Genomic DNA, 20,501 nt, shown 5'->3' on the forward strand with positions numbered 1-20,501 from the left:
TTGTCTAGAGACTACAGCAAGGTGTTTCTATGGCAAAACAAGCCTAAAAAGTGAGAAAAAAATGAGAAAAGTAAATAATTAGATTATTTACTTTTGAGTCCCAGATATAAGATTTTGGACTTTTGAGCTTGTACAGTGTTAGAACATCATAATACAAGGCCATTGGTCAAGTTTGGGTTCCATCGGGTCCAAATTAGTACATGTTAACTCAGTTTCCAGGTTGTAGAGTAGTCCTTTAGCTCTCTACAAGGGTAGAATCTAGAAATCTCAATTGTTGACTCACTTAGCTCAGATTGAAGTGATATACATAGACCAATCACAATAGCTCCAGGGCTGCATGAGTCATTGATTCCAACAAATTGGTTTGAAGGACTCGAGATTGGACCAACTGCCATAAGAGTTGGAGCTGAACCAAACAAACGTGTCAGACCAGCTAATTTTCAAAAATGGATCAAAAAATACAAATGGATCTGGGGATCCATATGACCACTTAGCTAGAATCAAGCAAGTGCTAAGATTTGAACACATATTTGATTTTCATACTCAATTTGAGGGATTTGGAATAACTCTAGAAGGGAAATCTTTGACATGGTTCCAAAACATCCCACCAAGGTCAATCCTGGATTTGAATACATTAACTCAAGGATTTGTAGTTGCATGTTCCAAAATTGGGATCAAGCATAATACAGTAGCTCACATCTATAGCTTCAAACAGAAACAAGGTGAGTCTGTTAGGGATTGTGCAACTAGGATGAAACAATACATTGTAAGATGCCCAAAATAAAAAATACTAGTAGAAGAAAGATTAGTGTCATTATTTCTAGAGGGATTGCTAAACAAAGAACTTCATACTATATTGTATAGCAAGAAGTGTATGTCCCTAGAAGAGTGTGTATTAGATGCTATTGACTTGGGATACAATTGAGATATTTTCAATAAAGAAGATGTCCCTAAGGATACTCAGAGAGAGAAAACAACATGCACAAAACCAATACAAGTGGGAATAGCTACTACAGCACCACTTACAGCCATAGAATACATGCTCAAGAGGATGAATGAAATGATGAATAATATGCAAAACGCACCTATGAGAGGACCAGGGCAAGGGATACCTCAACAGGGACAACCAATTAGGCCGCAAAAACGGTGTGCTACTGAGGGTAATGGAACAACCATGAGACCAATGAGTGCTATTACCGACCAAAGTATGATGGAAATGTTCAATGTGTGCTTATGAGGCCACAAGGACAACCCATGTATAGATATCATCCTAATATGGTCCCAGCACAAAGACCACCGATGGGTATGGGAAGACCACAACCAGTATTGGGTCACCAACCTCCATATCTTGGACATAATGCAATGACTGTAAAGTACATACAATCAGAAGGAGTCATAGATGAACAAGCACTAGGTGTATGTTACAGCTTATGTTGAGCCTAGCCCATCTACATTAATGGTATAAGGGGAGTGGTATAATTCACATCCACCTTCAATGGAAGAATCTGTGACTTATGCTACACCAGAGCTTACACCGATGTACTATGTAGCTAATCAAGGTGTTAGACCTCCAATGTAAAGAGCCATGATTAAGCCAAGGAGTAAAAACTACCACAATTGTGGTGTAGATGATCATTGGAAAATGAATTCCCAGAACATGACAAGAACATTAAGCCGGTTGAAGCTTTTTGAACACAATGTTGCAAAAAAGGAGGACACTTCCCTGAAGACTGTCCAAAAAATCTGTTAAACATTAAAGGAAAAGCAGTGGTGAATGTAGTCCAAGTGATACCTAGTAGCTCTTCCGAAAGTGAACCTATTGTTCCAATCAAGGTGATCACTAGAGCCTAGGCTAAGAAAAAGAAACATAACTCCTCTGATGAATCAGAGAATACTAGAAATTCCTCTCAAAAGACCAAGAAAAGAAGAAGTCAAAGGTATAAGATGAGAAAACAGAAACAAAGGGACAAATTGAGGAAAAAGCCAAGAAACTATTTCAAAAAAAAGTGAAAGAAACTGGGAGTGAAATCAAGGAAACCACAATGAAATTTGGAGGATCAATTTTGATAGACAAAAATTTTGAGCCAATCTATGTAGCCTTGGAAGCTTTCCAAGCGGGACTTAAAGTAGGACAAAACATGGAAAACAAATGGAATAACTACCCTTCTTCAGATATGGAAGCAGCTAAGCTTGAAGCTTATTAAAATTTGGTAAGAATTACTCAAGAAATACTAGAAAAATAAAAACCCAAGCTTGAGAGTATAGCAAAACCCGAGGAGCTTGTGATAGAAACCAATAAAGAGAAATCCAAAGTGGTAGTAGAACCCGACCTTGAGAGGAAAGAGCCAGAACTCATAGTGCCTGAAAGTGAAGATGCTTTAGATGGAATTCCACTCGTGGATGAAGACTGGCCATGACATTTATGGGAAAAAGTAGGAGAGATTAATGATGGGAGCATAACTTTGAAGTCAGCTCCTATAGAGGAAGTCTGGTTAGACAATTCACCTCCTAATATGGACAATGAGGGTAGCTAAAGATCTTGAGTGGACCGGACATGAATTGTCAGAGAGGCTTGAAGATTTAGAAAAGCTTGATGAACAAAAGCTAACAACTGTAGCTCACATCTATGCACAAAAATGGAAACAAAAACAATTTTTTGATTCACATCTAGTCACAAAAAATCTTCAAAAAAGGGGACATAGTCTTAGTTTATTCCCTTAAGCAACACATTTCCAAGTTAAAGAAAAGGAAAATGCACCATTTATCATTAGAGACGTATCTCCAAATGGAGCAATTAAGTTGTCCACTCTAGATGGTGAACCAATGGCTAACTGGATTAGTGGATGCCTCTTAAAGAAGTACCATTTTCCACTAACCAATGATTTGCTAGAGAAAATGCATGTAGCAAAGCAAAGAAAGATTAAATGACAGCAGGTTATTGATGAAGCTCAAGAGGAAGCTCGGTATGTATTGTGATATATACTAAAGCGGCTACTACGGTTGTTGTCATGTATATACCTATTTAGGGAGTCGTGCCCTTGCATGTGGCATTGTTGTGTGTTTTCTCCACTTTATAACATGCCTTACTTCATTTGATAATGTGAATATTCCAAACATTTTATGGTGGCACACTTACCTTGTCTACGAAGGTTGGTATAGAAAAACTACCAAAAATAGAAATTGCATGGAAAGTGATCCAAAATCGAAAGGCAATGAATGTTAGCCATGGGTAGAAAAAAAAGGGATTCTTCTTATGGCTAGAAAAAAGGTACAATTTTTTCCTTCTGGTCTGGGTATTCACTTCATGGTTGCTCTATGAATGTGTAGTGTAGTTCCGCCTCTCCATTACCTTATATATGAGCTTGTGAGGGAGTGAATTAAGGTTTTCCTTCATCAAAACGGTGTTTGAGAGACCATCCAACTCCACCTCTTTGCTAGAAGCTACAACACATCCTTGAGGCTAAGAGGACAATGATGCATGCAGGTGCCGAATGAGAGGTTTTTAATTTAGCACGATGTACTCTAGAAGCATTGAGAGGTAGACAATTCCTCAAGCTCTTTGAGATAAAGTGAAGTTAGATAGATGTCTATCTCTTGTGTAGTGTCTCTTTTTGAGTGATTGGCCTTCATTGAATGAAATACCTCTTTCTATTTCTACTTTTCCTCATTCTCTCTCTTGATACTCTTCTCTCATTTTCTCTCACCCTCCTTAACATTTACGCACTCTCTCATCGTACGTATTACTCTCTCTCTCTCTCTCTCTCTCTCTCTCTCTCTCTCTCTCTCTCTCTCTCTCTCTCTCTCTCTCTCTCTCATTACGATTTGCTTTACCTTTCATAAAACTTGCAAACGTTCCTTCTTAGCTTAAAATGTCTTTGTAGCAATGTTATTTACAATCAAAGAGGCCACTTCCATCCATCAAGGTCGCAAGTCAGAGGGCTGAGATGGGAGTCCTCAATCCATTCTACTTTCTTGAGCATAATTCATGCTTGCAAATGCCAAACGTTGGACAAGTCAGCATGCGGAATCCCCCCAATGAGGTATTGGCAAGTCAACAATTGGAATGTGATAGAGGTATTTCCACCTCAGCAATTGCAATGCACAGATCTTGCACTCTCATTATCCCCAGTGCACGTCAATTCTTGCCACATTTGGGCTCTGAACAACCCGCTCCTCCCAACTCTTGATGGCTGGAAATGGTCTTTTAATGATCATTCCCATAATATCAATTCCACCATGGCTCTTGGCAGGACCGCCAATCACCATGTGGTCGTCAATATTATGGAGAATGGTTATTAATGACCATTCCCTACCCCTTCAAATATGGTCCTATCCTTGAAAGATTGGGTATCTTAGCTTTGGAAAAATGGTAGGCACTCCGTGGGAGCAAACTTTATATCAAAACCTCAAAATCGACAATGAAAATGTTTTGTTTTTTCTTCTTCAAAAATTCATAATAGTACTACTATGGAGAGGATGCAGCATTAGCAAGGGTGCTTGTTTGCCTCTGTATGTTCCCTTTGATTGATACCCCTTTTTCTGTCACTAAGGTGTAAAAAGAATATGAATAAAATGCTTCCCTTACAAAACAACTGATTGAAGCTCAATGCAGCTTTTAGAGATCGTAAGCTCTTTGACCAAGTATTTGTTCCTAATCTCGCAGCAGGACACATTAATTAGAATCTATGAAGATGCTCCCAAAAGTTTAAGGCGAAAAGCCGACACGTGGAGAGAGAGAGAGACATGGCAGGCATTGCAAGCTACGAGCTGGAATGTGGAGTGCAGAGAGAGAGAGATGCGCCATCTTGATCATGACTGTGTGATGGTCTTATGGAGGCATTGCGAGGAGAGAGAAATAGTTTTTTTCTTCCTGTGCATTGAGCCCGCAGAGACAAGCCACCTTGCCTTGTAGCTGTGCTTTAGCACAAGAGAGAGAGAGAGAGAGATATATTTGATGGCGAGGCTCGTGAGCAGCATAGGACACACATATACGCACACATAGAGTCACAAGGAACTTTGGACGCATTTCTATATAGCAAAAAAAATATAATTACTAGGCAACTTACTATATTGAATACACATATCTAGTAAGAGTGCAAACTAGTAATAATGAGAATACTCCTATATGGTTGTAAGCATAATATTATAGCTATATGGGAGTTTTAAGTAACCATATAGCAATATTTCTTACTAGTTTGACTCGGATTCTCCTATATGGCTGTAGCCATAATATTATAGCTATATGGGAGTTTTAACTAACCATACAGTAAGAAATTCTTCTTTCATCTACATAGTTGTAACCACACAATGCTATCTATGTAGTTGTATTATAATAATCCACATAAATAATCAATTTAACATAACATATACAAAATAGCACATACTTTTTGACTAAAAGAGATAAAGATTAAATAGAAAACTAAAAATGATCACTTTCATATAGATGTCTCTCAAAAATTCTTACAAAGTCCATCATACAACCATTAGTCTTTATCATTAGCTACTTCTACATCCTTCAAAGAAAGAGAGCCAATCTTTTCAAGTCTTACAATCATCATGCCTTCTAATAAAAGCCAAGCTACCAAATCTTCACACATAGTAGAAGAGCTAGTTTCACACGTTTTTCTACAAAAAAAGGAGTTCGTTTTTTTTAAAGCCATGTAAGTAGGCTTCACAAATGGATACACTTCTTCCACTTTTCTAACCCCAAACCATTTCATCAGAATGGTTTCTTGATCTTCTCTAGTGAGTTTGCGTGCCTACACAATAAAGAGTTAAATTAGAGAATATGGTTGCAATCTTTTCGAGAGTAAGCATAAGATATATTTGTAAGATTGAAAACAAACCTGCACTTCCAAGGTAGCCTTCTCATTAGAAACAAAAACATCTTTCTCAACATCCTAAAAAGAGAGACAAGACACATTACTTTAGATTTATTACCATAGTATAAGTGTTTAGAGCCATCAACAAAAAACAAAACAGCTACCTTTGACTTTTGAATCCTCTTAGCTTTTGACCCTTCTTTTTTTTTTTGAAGGAGTTCAGCAAGCTTAGTTGTAGCCTAAGACATAACCCAAGCTTACTTTAATGACATTTATTTAACAAGTTTACAATTAGCATTAGTTTAATAGTATAATTTGAATACCTTCCGTTTTCGAGTACTCTTTCTAGAATGCTCTTCATCGCACCCTTTAGATGCAATTTTTTCAACTTTATTTAACTTATCCGATATCTACCAACACAAAAAACACAACTTGATATTTTTTACATCTCTAAAAATGTTACACAATGGGAAAAAAACATGAAAAAAATCTCACCGGCTTCTCGATTGAAGTTTCATGAGACTTATCACCAGCAGACAAAGACATTGAATCCACATCTCCTAGTGCACTAGAAAAGATATTTTCTTTCATAAAATTTTGATACTCCTAAGCCAACATTTTCACATAAATAAATCATCATGTAGATATGAAATGAGAGAGAGCAAAAGAAGTAGAATGATCTTCATATACCTCATATGAAGCCATATGATTTTCATCATTGTCCCAAGATATTTCTGGAATGTATACATCAGGTTCTTTCTGAGTACATAAGACATACACAAAACTTTAAAAAATCTTAAAAGATCGGCATTACACTTGTATAAAGAATAGTATATATCAATTACCAGTGTGGATTCTGAGATGTCTTTATCGCCCTCTACCACATCTACAAAGTTCTCATCATAACTTTGCTTGGAAGCATCCTCGTCCTAATAAAAATTACTCAATAAGAAACTTAATATCAAAACTCTTAAAAATCATTCTATACTATTACCTTTGATGACAATTCTGTCTCTTTCTCTACACCATCATTGTCAAGCTCTTGAACATCATGAGTATCCTTAAAAATGTAACATAACTCAAGAATACGATAAACATCTACATAGCATATGATTTGAAAGCAAAATAAAAAGATAATACAAAAACTTATACCATTATAGCGCCTTTGCAAGCCTTTTGTTTGGTCCACTTTCTTTTGGACGCCAATGACTTTATACACCAATTGTAAATGTCGAACTCTTTCCACAAATATTCCACACCATATACTTTCACTGGCTTTAGCTCACCCATCTTCTCTCGGATGATACTCAAAACCATATCTTTACCCTTGCTATTATGTCTCAAATCTGCAATTGGCCCTACCTTTGCAAACCACCCTTGCACCATCCCATAATTTGCACACAACAGTCTATACTGACCATGATCCTCTTTTTTAAGAAATTCTCTACCATACAACTTATTGTGCTCTCTATGTTTAGGAGGAGGAGCTCTAAAGACTTGATCATATATGATCGGATCATATGGAAGAGAACTAGTTGAGTTACCAACAACCCTTTTGTTACCCAAAGAGTGATGTTCCCTCCAAGCGTCGAGTAGTTTCACAGTCTCCTCATGAGGAAGTGAAACTAGTTGCTGAAAAATTGACTGTGGAAGATCCATGCGATCCCTACAAGAGTAGTCGACATATGCAGATAAGATAGACTCCAAAAAGTTTCAATTTGTGCCACTTGAGATATAACTCGAACAATACAAAAAGTTAAGATGAAAATAAATCATAGAGAGAACAATGCTCAACCATATAATAAAATTCAAACCACAAAATCATTTAATTCTCTAATAGCAAAAGCCTTATGTGATCAAGTACTTTATGAATGTCTTTTTCTCATGTCCTTGACTTATGGACATCTCCATAAAATAGGGATCCATCGATCACTTTCTCCAAGATTTCTAACTTTTTTACGTTTTAGTACAATCCAATCTTTGATTAAAAGAACACAAGAATCCCAATCTCTCCATGTGTTTTCCTCCTCATGAACTTTCCATATATGAGGATCACTTGCATCAGATTTCAAAATAACAAGCTTTGTGATTTTGCTGTCACATTGTACACATCTTACAACAGCATGTCATAATAATCAATATCTAATTCTCCTAAATGATTTTCTCATATTAAACTGATCATTTAATGTGGGGAAGTGCCAAGGGAGAAAAAGCTAGAATATTGGTTAAGTTAGCAGACCGGCCACAGTAGGGATCCAAAGGAGGGAAAATAGGGATCCAAAGGGGGGGCCATCTGCAAAAGAGCCATGTGAAACAATGGGCTAAAAAGACCCTAAGGTTCAGCCCATTAAGACTTCCAAAATGCTAAGGTTCCAAAATTCAAAGGTTGTGTCCAAAGGTCAACCTTAGGGAAAATTGGATGCTTAGTGTGTGCCCAAAAAGTCTTTCTACATCCCTACATGGGAGGGGGCGAGCCCCAAAGCTAGGGGATGAGAGAGAAAGCCACACACACACACACAGGCTCCCTTTACACAAAGGGAATGAGGGACACATGTCAGCTCCCTAGGCCAGATGCCCACAAGGTGTGCCCAATTCCTATTGGAAGACCCTTGAAGTGGACCAATGAGAATTAGGCTAGAGTAAATCTAGTTTAATTAATTTAAAAACATTTAATAAAAGAAACCAATAAGAATTAAGTGTCCTAGAAGACTATTGGGCAGTCTCCCAAGGGGTCCAATGAGCATTCAGGAGCCCCATGGCTTGCCTGATTCCTATTGGCCAGGAGGCAAAGGGGTCCAATGAGAGTTTAGTTTAATTATTTAATTATCTAAAGCTCTCACAAAAGGGGAAAGGGGGACACATGTCAGAAGGCTATCACTTATGCTGCTTAATCCCTATTGGCTTGACCTGGGGAGGTCCGATGAGGCAAAAGCCAGACTAACTTAGCAGCTAGGGCTCGCCCAAGAGAGAGGGGGGGCTGATTTTTGCTTGGCATTGACACACACACTCTCACACTTGACCATGTGTGAAGGGAAAATACTCTATCTCCTCCCAAGCTTTAATGGAGAGCTCATCACCTACTCCAAGCTTGTGAGATAGAAGCCTACATCAACACTCTCTTGGCATGTGGATGCAAATCCAACCAAGAGCCAAGCTTCAATGCATGCTCATCTTCTCTACCAAGCTAATTACTAAGCTAAGCTATGCTAATATGAGTGATTATGTGAGGAGATGTACTTCTTTCTCGTAAGATACTTCTTTTTCCTCTCAATCTACTCTCATACCCTGCTAGCTCTCACCATCTTCGAAGGTGTGTGAGGTCTTGGGTCTGAGAATGGGGATAATTCAAGTTGTGTTTGATTAAGTGTTTTGCTTGGTGTATGAAGCTTCCATCTTCATTGCACTAGCTAGTCTTGAAGGAACACAAAGAATTGTATTGTACAATGTCTCTCTTGATGGGAGAAACCATAATACAAAGCCTTTTGGAGGGGGGACCGGCTCCATGCAAATCCGGTCCTCAACTGTTGTCAATAGCTTAATTGCTCTCTCTTTTGAAAGTATTGTCGATGCTATCTAACTAGGTGTTATGCTTTTTGTTGCTCTCTCCACCCAAGCACTCTTGTAATTCTCCTTAGGAATCTATTCTAATGAAATGCCCACTATGTTCATGCTAATTTCCGCTACAAATAAGATTTTAGGCCATTAAATGTTACATTGGTATCAGAGCTCAAGGTTTCTCTTTTCTTGCTCAAGAAGGGAGGTCCTCAAGCTAGCTACAAATGGTTGGTATTATTAATTGCCGGTGAGTAAGTAGAATAGGGATTTTTCAGCATTGCAGTGCGCCTACCTTTGTGCAGTTAACGGGGCATCACCGTCGAGAGCTATGGTCTTAATAGTGGAGTCCTACGGGGCTTGCCTACGGCTTAACCACTATTGAGGTATTAGAAGCTTGACAGGAGCCGGTGCTATTTAGGTGTCGAAAGACCCTCTCTTCTATTCCTTGCAATTAATGGTATTCGAGCCGCGGGTACAGTAGCTTGAGTGCTTTTTCTAAAGGGGTAAAGAGGAGTAGCAACTAGGGCTTGAAGTGCCAAAGTACACCTAAAAAGTTTACACCTAAAAGTTGTTAGAATGGCTGACAATATTAAAGAGAGTGAAATTAATGTTGATAACTTTGATTTTGCTCATGAGCAAGCTACTAATGATGCTTCAATGCTTGTTAATTATCTTGTTTCTAGGCTTCAACAAGCCATGGGCAATCCATCTCTCCAAAGTGAAGTGCAACGGCAGCTCCGTGCTCACGGGATTCTCCAAGCTCATCACCATGACGAGAGAATACCTAGGAAGCCTCCTTGTGAGACTACCAAAAGAGGTCTCTCTCCGATTTGGGAAGAAGAAGAGAATCCATATGAAGGGCTCAAGAACTTACTTCTTGATGATGCATCTCCTTCCCAAAGGAGAACTCAAGAGCCTCCACCGAAGGAACGAGAAAGAAGCGAGTCTCCCGCCACCTCGGCGGAGATGGCTCCACGAAGACGGCGGGCTAAACGCTCTCCATCACCACCAAAGCGGAGAAGACCATCACACTCTTCTCCACGCCATAATTCAAAGAGGGATGATAAAAAGCAAGAGAAGAAAAAGGCGAGAAAGAGGACACCCTCTTCTCCATCTTCTTCATCCTCTTCCTCTTATGAAAGCTATGGTGAAGACGACAAAGATCAAGACAAGAAAAAGGCGGGAAAGAGGTCACCCTCTTCTCCACCTTCTTCAAATTCTTCATCTTCTGAAGAAAGTGATGGTGCAACTTTTGAACCATCAAAAAGAAGAGGCCATAGGAAATCCTATGCCGCATGGAAGAGGTCGTCCAAGCTGAAGAAATTCAAAGAGGGAGGGAAGAGCATCTCTTTCCTTACCTATGATGGCACCTTCGGTGCTACAGACAAAGTTTTGGCCTTTATCCAGCAATTCGATGCGGCGTGTGGAGATGAGGGCTTCACGGAGTCCTCTAAGCTACGCCATGTAGCTATGCACTTTCAAATGTCCGCCAGACAATGGTGGTCTAGCCTACGAGCCAACGGTGAAGCTCCACGAACATGGAAGGCTTTAAGAGCTTCCATTATGAAGCAGTTTTTGGCCACCGATGCCAAAGACAAAGTACTCACCGAATGGCGAAGCTTAAAGCTCTCTCCCAATGAATCCATCCACAAATATGTAGACAAGTTTTGGGACCTACAACTCAAAGCCACATTCTTCAAAAAGTTGGATTTTGGAGAGCAAAAGCAACAATTTTGTGCGGGCTTAACCGAAGAAATGGCGGAGTATGTCAACTCCCAAAGGCCACGTACCATATCGGCGGTAATACACCATACTATGGTGGCCTCGCGAATCAATTTCCAAACAGGGGGTAAAAGAAATAATAAGCCCCCGGAAAACAAGGGTTCCAATGAGCCTAAGGGGAAGGACAACGTCCAAAAGTCTCCTAAGGGCAATCCCAACAAAGCTAAAGAGAAGGGAGTTTACAAAGGAAAGAATAAACTCTCTCCTGAAGAGCTTGAGCGTTATCGTAAAGATAACCGGTGTTTCAAGTGCGGCGAACAAGGGCATGCGTACCGCGCTTGTCCCCAAAAGAACAACCGCCAAGATCCTCCTAGAGCTTCTTTGGTTGAAATCCAAGAGGAGGAGATTCATCAAACTCACCACAAAGGATCTCCTCTATGCCATGCTTGGGGAAAGGTAAGAGAACATGATGTTTTTATTCTCTTTGACCCTGGTTCTACTCACAATTTCATATCTATGGAGTTAGCCACCAAGCTAGGCATACAATCCTACGAGATGGGAGATATCCTACCCGCAGACAGTGCCTTCAAGGGGCAAGAAGCTTCAGTCACTCCCTTAATCGGGAAATTGAGGCTTCATGTTCAAGGCTATGTGGACAAAGAGGACTTCTTTATCTCTCCTCTCAAGCATGAGGATGTAATCCTAGGGGCACCATGGTTTGACCGTCTGGCTGCCCATGTTAAATTTCCTGAAAGGAGAATCTCCTTTAAGTTCAGGGAAAAGGACATGTATATAGATGCTAGGGAGATGGGTAACACCATTCCCATTGAACATACACCAGCTTTCAACAAGTCAATAAAGAGCTCTATTTCCGTGTACATGATTTTTGTTAAAGATTCTCAAAATGAACCTAATGCTTTAGCAAAAGAAAATAAAAGCAACCAAAAGGAATTAGAGTTATCCAATTTTCTCAAGGGGTTTCAAGATGTCTTTATTGACGACATCCCTTGTGAGCTACCTCCTAAACGAGGTAATGACGACCATGCAATTGAACTTCTTCCAGGAAGTTCACCGCCTAACAAACCTCCTTATAGAGTTTCTCAAGCTCAACAAGAGGAGATTATGCGGCAAGTGCATGAGTTAGTTGAGAAAGGCATGGTTAGGCCTAGCTCATCTCCATTTTGCTCACCTGTGCTATTAGTGCAAAAGAAAGACGGCACATATCGTATGTGTGTCGACTATAGAGCACTAAATAGGATCACTATCAAGAATAGGTTTCCCGTTCCACGGGTAGAAGACCTATTTGATAAGCTACAAGGATCGACCTACTTCAGTAGGATTGACCTAAAAAGTGGCTATCATCAAATAAGGATAGTTGATCAAGACATTGTAAAGACCGCATTTTGTACTACATTTGGTCTTTACGAATACATTGTCATGCCTTTTGGCTTGACTAATGCACCAGCCACATTTAACCGCTTGATGGAGAAGCTGTTCAGACCTCATCGAACCTTCACTGGAGTGTTCTTTGATGATATTATCATCTACTCTAATTCATTAGAGGAACACAAGCAACACCTCCAGGTAATATTTCAAGTTTTAAGAGAGAATAAACTTTATGTTAATCGAAAGAAAAGTGAATTTTTCTTGCAAGAGATTCAATATTTAGGTCACATTATCTCTCAAGATGGAATCCAAATGGATCCATCCAAGTTAGAGGTAATAAAAGGATGGCCTAAACCAAGGAATCTTCATGAATTAAGAAGCTTTATAGGTATGTGTGCATACTATAGACGCTTCATAGAAAAGTTCTCACAAATTGCGGGACCATTACATGACCTAACAAAGAAAAATGTTAGGTATACGTGGTCTGCTAAGGAGAACAATGCTTTCGAAAAGCTTAAAGAAAAGCTTATCTCTCAACCTGTGCTTACACTACCGGATCTCTCAAAACCATTTGAGGTCCAATGTGATGCTTGTGGTGATTGCCTTGGGGCTGTTTTGCTCCAAGAAGGGCACGCCATAGGCTATGAGAGTCGAAGGCTCGACCCTGTTGAGCAAGCTCTAGGCATATACGAAAAAGAACTCCTTGCAGTTCTACATGCCTTAGACTCATGGAAGCACTATTTATTGGGGACTCCTTTCATTCTGCGAACGGATCACCAAAGTCTTAAGTACTTCATGACGCAGACCAAGCTCTCCGACAAACAAATGAGGTGGGCAAATTTCCTTTCGCAATTTCATTTTCATATTGCTCACATTGCTGGCAAGCATAATCAAGTAGCCGATGCACTCTCAAGACGACCGAGAGTGAATGCGGTTTCCATAGCAACTCACAATGATCTATCTTCAATGATAGATGAGTATGCTATTGATCCCGATTTTAGAGATGTGATTTCAGCCCTTGCATTAGGGAAGAAAGAAGAACCATTTACTTTACAAGATGGTTATCTTCTCTATGGCAATAGACTATGCGTTACTAACTCACTACGTGAGAAAGTAATGTATGAATCTCATGCTCCCCCATATGCGGGGCATAGAGGGATTCAGTCTACCCTAAAGGGAATTGAAACATATTTCTATTGGCCTACCATGAAAGTGAACATACATGAGTATGTTTCCAAATGTGTGGTATGTCAAAAGACAAAATTTGATAGAGGGAAGCAACTTGGATTGCTTCAACCCTTGCCAATCCCTAATTCACCGTGGGAGAGCATATCCATGGATTTTATCTTTGGATTGCCTAAGTCTATCCATGGGAATACGGGAATATGGACGATAGTAGACAGGTTCAGTAAACAAGCTCATTTTATACCTGTCAAAAAGACTATCAAAGCCCATCAAATGGCAACCCTCTTCATTTCACAAATTTTCAAGTACCATGGCTTGCCAATGTCCATAGTGTCGGATAGAGATCCTAGAATGACCAGTAATTTCTGGAAGGGTCTCTTTGAGAATTTAGGAACAAGGCTAAACTTCTCTTCGGCCTATCATCCACAAACTGATGGCCAAAGTGAAATAGCTAACCTAACTATTCTCGATATACTAAAAGCCTATGTAACGGAAGTAGATCAAAGATCCCAATGGGAGAAGTACTTACCCTTAGTAGAGTATGCTTACAATAACACTGTACATACTTCTACAGGAAAAGCACCTTTCGAGGTAATTGAGGGAAGATCAAAAAGTCCCTTGCTACTTAAGGTACATCGGAAGATCTTCGCTGCAGATGAGTATAGCCGAGACCTACAAGAATCTTTCCAAAAGATTAAGGATGCTATCTCTATCTCACAGCAAAGGCAAAAGGCTGCTGCTGACAAGCACAGAAGAGCCCAAGCCTTTAAAGAAAACGATTGGGTCTTGTTAAAGTTTCCCAAGGCTCGATTAAGGCACACGACGGGCAAGAATCCTACGGGCCACCAAAAGTACTATGCTAAACTAGCAAAAAGGTACTATGGTCCCTTCCAGATTCTTAGGCCAATCATTGAGATGGCCTATCAACTTAAGTTGCCCGATCATTGGCTCATACACAATGCTTTTCATGTGAGCCTCTTGAAGCCTTACAAAGGAGAGCCACCTCAAGAACCAACTATTGAAGACCCACCGGAGATCAAGGACCACGAGGAGGTGCTGCAGCCCGAGTCCATTCTCCGACATGAAGACAAGGTATTAAGAGGCGGTAAGACTATCCGACGATATCTTATTAAGTTTAAGAATTATCCTTTTGAAGATGCTAGATGGATGCAAGGCATACAATTAAAGGATAACCTAAACCTTGTCAATGCTTACAATGTTTCCCAAGAGTAAGCAAATGTACAAAATGATAAAAATGAACAAAATTTTTTTTGTCTTATAAGACTCTCTTTTTCTTTATTTGTGCACAAAAATGAAGTAGTATGCATGCTTAAATCAAGTTTGCGGAGACGACGTCTCCCGAACACCAAGTAGAGCTTGTCACTCTACTATGGAAGACTGATAGGACTAATGTGCAGACATGCTTGCGGCAGCCTCAGGCTCTCAAGCACCAAATGGAATGATGTCGTAGGGTAACATAGGGATCCTCTACCCGCTAAGAAAAGGACTCATGCATATGCTTTATCTTCTCTACACCATAGTCGAGGACGACTATGATTTCAAGAGAGAGGTAATGTCATAATAATCAATATCTAATTCTCCTAAATGATTTTCTCATATTAAACTGATCATTTAATGTGGGGAAGTGCCAAGGGAGAAAAAGCTAGAATATTGGTTAAGTTAGCAGACCGGCCACAGTAGGGATCCAAAGGAGGGAAAATAGGGATCCAAAGGGGGGGCCATCTGCAAAAGAGCCATGTGAAACAATGGGCTAAAAAGACCCTAAGGTTCAGCCCATTAAGACTTCCAAAATGCTAAGGTTCCAAAATTCAAAGGTTGTGTCCAAAGGTCAACCTTAGGGAAAATTGGATGCTTAGTGTGTGCCCAAAAAGTCTTTCTACATCCCTACATGGGAGGGGGCGAGCCCCAAAGCTAGGGGATGAGAGAGAAAGCCACACACACACACACAGGCTCCCTTTACACAAAGGGAATGAGGGACACATGTCAGCTCCCTAGGCCAGATGCCCACAAGGTGTGCCCAATTCCTATTGGAAGACCCTTGAAGTGGACCAATGAGAATTAGGCTAGAGTAAATCTAGTTTAATTAATTTAAAAACATTTAATAAAAGAAACCAATAAGAATTAAGTGTCCTAGAAGACTATTGGGCAGTCTCCCAAGGGGTCCAATGAGCATTCAGGAGCCCCATGGCTTGCCTGATTCCTATTGGCCAGGAGGCAAAGGGGTCCAATGAGAGTTTAGTTTAATTATTTAATTATCTAAAGCTCTCACAAAAGGGGAAAGGGGGACACATGTCAGAAGGCTATCACTTATGCTGCTTAATCCCTATTGGCTTGACCTGGGGAGGTCCGATGAGGCAAAAGCCAGACTAACTTAGCAGCTAGGGCTCGCCCAAGAGAGAGGGGGGGCTGATTTTTGCTTGGCATTGACACACACACTCTCACACTTGACCATGTGTGAAGGGAAAATACTCTATCTCCTCCCAAGCTTTAATGGAGAGCTCATCACCTACTCCAAGCTTGTGAGATAGAAGCCTACATCAACACTCTCTTGGCATGTGGATGCAAATCCAACCAAGAGCCAAGCTTCAATGCATGCTCATCTTCTCTACCAAGCTAATTACTAAGCTAAGCTATGCTAATATGAGTGATTATGTGAGGAGATGTACTTCTTTCTCGTAAGATACTTCTTTTTCCTCTCAATCTACTCTCATACCCTGCTAGCTCTCACCATCTTCGAAGGTGTGTGAGGTCTTGGGTCTGAGAACGGGGATAATTCAAGTTGTGTTTGATTAAGTGTTTTGCTTGGTGTATGAAGCTTCCATCTTCATTGCACTAGCTAGTCTTGAAGGAACACAAAGAATTGTATTGTACAATGTCTCTCTTGATGGGAGAAACCATAATACAAAGCCTTTTGGAGGGGGGACCGGCTCCATGCAAATCCGGTCCTCAACTGTTGTCAATAGCTTAATTGCTCTCTCTTTTGAAAGTATTGTCGATGCTATCTAACTAGGTGTTATGCTTTTTGTTGCTCTCTCCACCCAAGCACTCTTGTAATTCTCCTTAGGAATCTATTCTAATGAAATGCCCACTATGTTCATGCTAATTTCCGCTACAAATAAGATTTTAGGCCATTAAATGTTACACAGCATGCTTGAATTGTATTGTACCATTGTTTTCTAAACGGACTTTGACAATGTCATCATGCTCCAACCACAAGGGTACATTCCCACAATTGCCTTCCATTAGTAGCTTAGCCCTCTGCTTTAGGTCCTTAACTTCATATGCAATCAATCTTTGGCTTCCATTAGTAGCTTAGCCCTCTGCTTTAGGTCCTTAACTTAAGGAAATCTTTTCATTTGGTGATGTGCAAACATATGACAAAGTCTTAAGTAGGTAACCTCCTCAGATGTTGGAACCCTATAATTACCCCTCCTCTTTGATATTGCAATACCCTTCATAAGAATGTTATCAGTACAAGATGCTCTCTTGCCATACTTTAAGATGTCGTTCCACAACGATCTTGCCTTTGCAATAGAAGTAACGTTGAATAGTCCATCAAGATGTGAAGTGCTGCACTCAATGGAGGCCCCGATTGCACAATCAGCTGCAGTAGTTTGACCCAATACACTATGCAATTGTTGTAGGACTCTATCACAAGGTAGCAGGGCATCTTTATCATGTTGGATTGCTTGGAATACTTTTGTGAAAAACATTCTCAGATAGAATTGTACAAAAGATGCTTCATCATTTATGCTATTTGTTTTGATAGCACTGTACGCTTTCACTAAACGTTCGAACATATAGCACCAATATATGTCATGTAGTCCATGCCGCAAAATATCCTCAAGTAGTTCCCCACTTCCAGCTACATGCTCCAAGGGTGATGAGTTTGCTCCTGAGAATTCCTCCTTTCGGATTCTCCAAGATTGCATCAAGGATTTGATAACCTGAATGTCAGTAGCCGACATTCCATGTTCTCGACTGTAGCCATAAAAGCTATGTGCTATGTCCACCAACAAGATTCCTAAAGTTTGCATCTCATGCGGAATACCATCTACGACTCTTAAAGTGTGCAATATACTTCTTGAAAACATTTAGAGACAAGGTGTGCATTACATCAAAAACCAAGTCAAGAGAGGGGTCAAATCCATATAAGTCAAAGAGTCTCCAAAGTATTGACTCCCCTGATAAACCAGCTTTCTTCCAAATCTCATCCTTCTCAGCAAAAGTACAACACCTCTTTGCCTCAGCTATGGCATGAACCATCTCGTTTGTTGTTCTTGCAACTGGTGGGTATCTGACTTGTAAGCGATTTTCATTGTAAATATACCTCCCTTCTAGTCCAGGCCTATCTCTTGCAAGTGATGCATGTGGCTTATCTCTCCTGCAGAACTCTTGTCCCCCATTTTTGAACAAGCCAATCTTGCATTGGGCCGGATGGTCTCCGGTAACCATCATAACCATAATTCGTATCTTACAGAATTTAGATTCCACCCTCGTATCATCAAAGATGTTTTCTAGTGGATACTCATATAATACATCCACTCCATCAATATACAGTGATTCCAACTCATCCACTAATGGTTTCAGAAATGATCCGAAGACATTGCCGGAAGACTTAATAGTCTTTTTGCAGCTTTGTGGAATAAACAAGACTGGCATGATATCCATAGAGTTTTGTTTTCCAGCATTGAGCACCATAATCTCCACAACCCCACAACTTTTTTGTGTGGTTCTTGAAGTTTGAAACCCGTCCCAATGCAACAAGAGAGCTATATTTCTAGGGTCACCCTGATTATGCACACCAACAATCAGAGTAAGTAAGGACATTCAGTGTATATTTTGCTAAGAAAAAGAGGAAGATAGACATCATTACCTTGCACAACCTTTTCTCACATTCGATTTCTTCCTTGCATTCGGAGCAGATAAAAGTGTACACTGCTCGATCAGCATCCCATGCATCTTCAAGTTTTTGAGAGCGTTTGTCAAAGGGAAAAGTCGTGTAAGACTTCTTACATCCAGGTGTAGAGCAAACAACTGGCAGCTCATATGTTGACAATGGGTCCCAAAAGTTCTTCACTCCTTGGAATTTTGTTCCATCCCAAAATTCCTTTATATGCCTTCCCGTAGAAAATGCATCTCCCTTACACCATTGATTTTTATGGCGCCACAAACTCAATAGCTCATGACAAAAGGTTCTACTCCTTGTAAGAAGCTTCAGTTGAGGTCCTATTGGAATATAATCAAAAGCAAGCATTGACTTTCTTGGCTTTGTGCATACTCTGCACTTTTCACAGCAAGTAATACAGTCACGTTTAAGCTTTTTGGAGTTTGAAGCACCTGAACAGGCACACCTTAGAACCTCTCCTACAAAGTTGTCCTCTATACTTGGGTATAGAAGTTCTGGTGCGTGCTTTGCTCCATTACTTCGTGTACAAATACGATAACGAGAGGCAGTCACCATCCCCAAACCTTTCAACATTGTTTGTAATTGATCCCAGCACGCGGGTACTTGTACCCCTCCAAGCTCACCTTCCCATGTCTTTGGCAACTGAACCAACAATTTAGCTAGGCTTCTTTTTGAAGAGTAGTTCTTTACCCTAGCTCCACCAAGGTCACCAAACAGAAGACGTAGCATTTGATCTTGAACACCTATCGGCATTTTATGTTCATCCCATAAACTTTGAAGTTCTACTATTCTCTCTATTAGTTCAAAGAGAACAATAGATGTCCCTTCCTCATTTTCCTCCCTGCTATCTTGCACGCTAGCATCAGCCTGTAAATGGTCGTCACCATCTGCATGATGGTCACCGCCATTTGAATCTTCCATTTTCTCTTCCTCCACGTTGAGACCTTCACTCCAGGAAGGTGCTACATGCGGCACATCTAAACCAAAATGGAGCTTCACGCTCCCAAATCTCTTTGAAAGAATTTGGTGTCGATAAAGGGTTGAAGTATGCACAAACCGCCCGCCATAGCAATAGAAAGAATAGTTGCAGAAAGCCTTCCTTCCATCACTATTGGACTCTTCAGTTCTTTCTACATGTCGATCTTCTGTTCGTTCTGTGATGTTATGTGTGACATCCAAATCAATGTCACTTTGTACCCTTCTACGCTTGGTCACAGAAGGATGTAGCTTTCCTAAGGAGTCTTGATTTTGATGAAAATAAAAGGTCCGTTTTGACACCAACTCCCAACCGTTAATAGAGTGTGAACACTTGTAATTACACGCGCACTTCCAAGAAGTTATTGTGCCCATGACTGCAGACCAAATATAAATATACGTGTGAACTTTTGTACAAATCAAAGAACGTACAACATAAACACCTTTAAATGAGTACATTAGTGATCAAATATTATTAAGAGATGCTGAAATAGTCATCCATTTTGCAAGGAGAGTACATAGTAAACTTAATAAGGTGGTTGTGCAGTGGGATATGGTGGAGGCAGTCGATACAAAATAATTTTTCTTCTAGGAATAATATGTCCTATCACTTTCGCTCTGTCCATCAAGGTGACCATAGACATGGTCTCCTCGTTTGAGCGGTATACTACCTTGTAGCGGTCAACAAGTCCTAGCTTCCTCTTGAGAGTCAAAAGCTTTACATTTACATCCCATGCCATTACATCGTCAATGAAAATGGTTAAAACATTCCATTTTCTCCCAGACCTTCCAAACAATAGATATTGGTCTTCTGGCCAAGCACTATCCTGCCCAAACTCATGAAATAAGATTTGTGACTGCAAGTCTACAAATTCTCTGCGTTTATCTATAGGATATTCTCGCACTTCACTTATACTTTCACTATC

The 20,501-nt window shown here is 40.1% G+C and overlaps 1 pseudogene; it reads right to left on the minus strand.

The window, feature by feature from the left end:
• Window positions 1-5,578: 5,578 nt before the first annotated feature.
• Window positions 5,579-18,392, minus strand: LOC147450666 (uncharacterized; annotated as a pseudogene).
• Between the last annotated feature and the right edge of the window lie 2,109 nt (window positions 18,393-20,501).

The sequence above is a fragment of the Adiantum capillus-veneris genome, chromosome 9, assembly GCF_014529385.1.
Source record: "Adiantum capillus-veneris isolate H3 chromosome 9, ASM1452938v2, whole genome shotgun sequence".
In the NCBI taxonomy this organism is placed as follows: domain Eukaryota; kingdom Viridiplantae; phylum Streptophyta; class Polypodiopsida; order Polypodiales; family Pteridaceae; genus Adiantum; species Adiantum capillus-veneris.